The sequence below is a fragment of the Palaemon carinicauda genome, chromosome 22 (assembly GCF_036898095.1).
Source record: "Palaemon carinicauda isolate YSFRI2023 chromosome 22, ASM3689809v2, whole genome shotgun sequence".
Taxonomy (NCBI): domain Eukaryota; kingdom Metazoa; phylum Arthropoda; class Malacostraca; order Decapoda; family Palaemonidae; genus Palaemon; species Palaemon carinicauda.
The window spans coordinates 34,839,600-34,844,599 of NC_090746.1; the positions used below are offsets into that span (position 1 = coordinate 34,839,600).

The following is a 5,000-nucleotide window of genomic DNA, read 5'->3' on the forward strand; positions in this document are numbered from 1 at the left end:
CTAAATGTCAAACACTGATGCGAGACATTTCGTTGTCACCCAATTTCTTTTCCGCCTAGTAAAAAAAGACAAACGATTACTTCTTTTAAACTCGAAAGCTTTAAATTTCCCATTAATAACAACGCTAATGAGATTTTTTTGTTTGTAGATCATCATCGAGCAAAAAAAATTTCTCTCTCTCTCTCTCTCTCTCTCTCTCTCTCTCTCTCTCTCTCTCTCTCTCTCTCTCTCTCTCTCTCTCTCTCATGAGAAAAACTACATAAATATGCTAATATAAGGATCTGCATTTGATCCCACTGAAATGAGACTGGATCGGAATAAGACTTTCCATAAATTGAGCATACAAAATGTGCTTATTCAAATAAAACAGAAAGAGATAAACCTTTCAATGTTAACGAATAAAACTATAAAACTACCATCAACTATAGAAGAATATAAAAATCATACATGCATAGCTTCAATGCACTCTAATAATAATAATAATAATAATAATAATAATAATAATAATAATAATAATAATAATAATAATAATAATAAAGAAGAAGAAGAAATGAAATAAGTAACACCCGAAATTCTCTTCAAATCACAAGTAAATCACCCTCTTCCTCTGCAAGTAGGCCAGTGCAAGTGTACAGACAAAACTACAGAATCCAAAAAGGATGTCGACGAGGGTCTGACGGCGGAAAGAAGAGAAAAAAATGAACCTTATCCTACCGTTTCTTCTTCAGATGTCAACAAAGAGAACCCCATGGGGATACTCTCGGATGGGATATAAATCCTTCAAGAAAAAAGAAAGAAGAGAGAAAAGGCAAAGAGAAAAAAAGTCAATGGACGGGTCTTATCCCAGAAGGAACACGCAGCCGAAGCCTTAAGCAGGGATTTCCTTCATGGGCAGTGAGCATCCTAGCAAGAATCTCTCGTGGGGGATCTGCAGAGGATCTCTGGGAAGGGGATTTACTCTTGAGACTTTTGTGTGTCCGCAGGAGTTAGGATCGAGTCGTTCTGTTCCAATAAAGAGAGAGAAACACGAGAAGGCCAGTCTTTACTTGCTCCCTTAAATAATTGGATTTTGGCCCAATGAGACGAGATCGGTGGGTTGTGTGTAAATGACAATACATTAATGGGACAGGGCTAAGATTGATAGGCAGAGAGAGAGAGAGAGAGAGAGAGAGAGAGAGAGAGAGAGAGAGAGAGAGTCAAAGTCAAAGTCAAAGTCAGAAACCTTTATTCCATTATAAAATGGTTATTCTGCTACAAAATAATTGGATAGTAAAAATCTAGGATATATATACATTCAATTAAGATTTAAAAAATATTGCTTAAGTTTCCTTTTGAATAATACAAAACTAACATTTATACATTTTCTTATTTCTAGAGGTAGTTTGTTCCAGCAAGCTGGGCCCCTTATTGTCATTGAGCGTGAACCTAAACCTGTTCGAAAGCTATCTACATATCGATTTTAATTCTGTCTCATTAATGCATTCCTACAATTACCAACTGTAGGAAATGTGTATAGCCAGTTGGAATATTCTTTTCTCAACTTTTAAAAACAAATACACAAACATCGTACATACATTTTAATTTTAATTTTATCCACTTTAATTGCTGGAGGGTTGGGGTGATGTGGTCGTGTTTTTTCACCCCAATAACGGCTACTCTACCTGCAAAGATTTGGATTTTTTGAGCATTTTCCATGTGCATATCATTAGTTAACCCCCATACCTTAATACAGTAGTTTATTACACTCAAGACCAGACTTTCCACAGTCAAAGTCTGAGTAGTATCATCAAAGTAATCTTTTACTCTACTTAGATACATAAGAGTGCCACTAACTTTTCTACCGAGCTCGTCAATGTGGGTACTGATAGTCATATACCTGTCCATGTGTAAACCTAGATTTTTCACATGTTGACTTATCTTTACTCCTTCATCAGCGCATTTTAATATAATGTCATCGGGAATTTTGCTAATATACTGAGAGCTACTCACAAACATGCACTGTATTCTAGTGGCATTTAATAATAGCCCTTTTCTTAGAAAATATTTCTAAAATTGGAGCAATATTAGTTCAGCCCTTTTAATCAAGGCATCTAGATTTTCAATTTGATCTGCCAAAAGAACTTGGGTGTCATCAGCGTATTAAATTAGCAGGCAGTTTTCTATGTATTTAATCATATCATTAACAGAGAGAGAGAGAGAGAGAGAGAGAGAGAGAGAGAGAGAGAGAGAGAGAGAGAGAGAGAGAGAGAGAGAGAGAGCGAATTAAAATAAATTTATTCTGACATTTTAATTTGTTTTTTGTGTATTATTATTATTATTATTATTATTATTATTATTATTATTATTATTATTATTATTATTATTATTACTATTTGCTAAGCTACAACCCTAGTTGGAAAAGCAGGATGCTATAAGCCCAGGGGCCCCAAACAGGGAAACTAGCCCAGTGAGGAAAGGAAACAAGGAAAAATAAAGTATTTTAGGAACAGTAACATTAAAATAAATATTTCATACATAAACTTTAAATAATTTAACAAATCAAGAATAAGAGAAATTAGATAGAATAGTGTGCCCGAGTGTACCCTCAAGCAAGAGAACTCATTATTATTATTATTATTATTATTATTATTATTATTATTTGCTAAGCTACAACCATAGTTGGAAAAGCAGGATGCTATAAGCCCAGGGGCCCCAAACAGGGAAACTAGCCCAGTGAGGAAAGGAAACAAGGAAAAATAAAGTATTTTAAGAACAGTAACATTAAAATAAATATTTCATACATAAACTTTAAATAATTTAACAAATCAAGAATAAGAGAAATTAGATAGAATAGTGTGCCCGAGTGTACCCTCAAGCAAGAGAACTCTAACCCAAGACAGTGGAAGACCATGTTACAGAGGCTACGGCACTACCCAAGACTAGAGAACAATGGTTTGATTTTTAGAGTGCCCATCTCCTAGAAGAGCTCCTTACCATAGCTAAAGATTCGCCTCTAACCTTGCCAAGAGGAAAGTAGCCACTGACCAATTACAGTGCGGTAGTTGACCTCTTGGGTGAAGAAAAATCGTTTGGTGATCTCAGTGTTGTCAGGTGTATGAGGACTGAGGAGAATCTGTAAAGAATAGGCCAAACTATTCGGTGTATGAGTAGACACAGAGAAAGAACCGTAACCAGAGAGAAGGATCCAATGTAGTACTGGCCAGTCAAAGGACCCCATAACTCTCTAGCGGTAGTATCTCAACGGGCGTATATCATAATTGAATGCGCGCGTGTGTGTGTATGTTTAAAAAAGTTATTGTTCCGGCAAACCAATTTTGAATGCATAGAACCAAGAATTGATACTAAACATTTACGTGTAAAAGTACACATCTGCATCTGTATGCATTTTGGCCAGTAAATGAACATAAATACCATCCATCATTTAGTGGGAATCTACGCAAGTATATATAATTGTTAAAGTCATTCCCTTCTATTTATAAAGTAAACCCAACAGCATGGACCGGATTTACTGGATTAATGAAGTCGGGCCAATAGGTCATTAGGATCTAGAAGGCTATTCAGCGACGAGTTGCAACTGAGAGAATTCTTAAGTTGCACAATAAAGTAGATGTTAAAAGGTTAGACAGCATGATAGAAGAAAGGACGGGGAACGGATGTATAGTAAATCTGAACGATGAAGGCAACTAATCTAGGTTTCTGAACTCCCAGTTCACCTATATTAATATTATTATTATTATTATTTAAAGCCCAGCTACAACCCCAGTTAGAAGAGCAAGATGCTATAAGCCTAAGGGCTCCAAAAGGAAAAATAGCCCAGTGAGGAAAGGAAATAAGGAAATAGATCAGCTACAAGAGAAGTAATAACTCATAAAATCAAAATATTTTAAGAACAGTAACATTAAATTAGATCTTTTATAAATAAACTATAAAAACTTCAAAGCAAACAAGAGGAAGAGAAATAAGATAGAACAGCGTGCTCAAGTGTACCCTCAAGCAAGAGAACTCTCATCCAAGACAGTGGAAGGCCATAGTACAGAGGCTATGGCACTACCCAAGATTTTGCAGTGTCTTTCTCCTAGAAGAGCTACTTACCATAGCTAAAGTCTTTCTTCTATCCTCACCAAGAGGAAAGTAGCCACTGAACAATGACATTGCAGTAGTTAACCCCTTGTGCAAAGAAAATGTTTGATATTCCCAGTATTGTCAGGTGTGTGAGAATAGAGGAGAATGTGGAAAGAATAGGCCCAACTATTCGGTGTATATGTAGACAACAACAAAATGAGCCGTAACCAGGGAGAGGGATCCAATAGTACTGTCTGGCCAACCTACTACCTACTACTACTACTAATAATAGAATCAATTGCTTATACATTTACATTTGAATGAAATATTAAATTTTCTTTAAAAGAAATTTTCAGGAAAAATGGAACCATGTAAAGCTCTCAGCTGGTATCTCAAAATAATTCGAAAATCATCATACAGAAAATCAAATTGATGCTATATCACTAGCGATAAACGACATACAATATCAGGCAATGCCATGTAGAAAAGGTACTAACCTACATTCCACTGAAAGGCTAAGAATGATTAAATATCCTTTGACATGGGTAAGCAAACTGAACTGCATAACGAACATACATTAATGTAAGACATAAAAAGGCGTATCTAAGTCATATACTGAACCTTATTAATTACTGCATAGATAAAAAATTTGACCCTTTTTATCCCGGCATCACTATGAAGCAAACGTTAGAAGCAAACGTTAGAGTAGTTGGACAGCAAGATGGAAGAAAGGAAGTAGGGACGAAGGCAGAGCAGGATAAGCAAGTGCCACCGGGGGCCGAAGGAACGCACCAGACCCTCAAGTAATGCCGACAGTGCTCAGTCTGGTCAAACTGTGCAATGAAACAAATAAGTAGAACTTCATTAGCTCACACTTGATTTAATTTTTTTTTTTAAATGAGGTTGGCCTTGTTTCGTTTAATAGTTTACCTGTTACT

At 35.9% G+C, this 5,000-nt stretch overlaps 1 long non-coding RNA gene across 1 annotated transcript in view; it reads right to left on the reverse strand.

The window, feature by feature from the left end:
* Positions 1–5,000, reverse strand: part of LOC137616398 (uncharacterized) — an 876,314-nt gene that overhangs the window by 690,165 nt on the left and 181,149 nt on the right. The window contains exon 2 of the long non-coding RNA XR_011039424.1: positions 1–55. This exon is cut by the window's left edge and continues 98 nt beyond it. This is a non-coding gene — a long non-coding RNA (uncharacterized lncRNA). The remainder of the gene's footprint in view (positions 56–5,000) is intronic.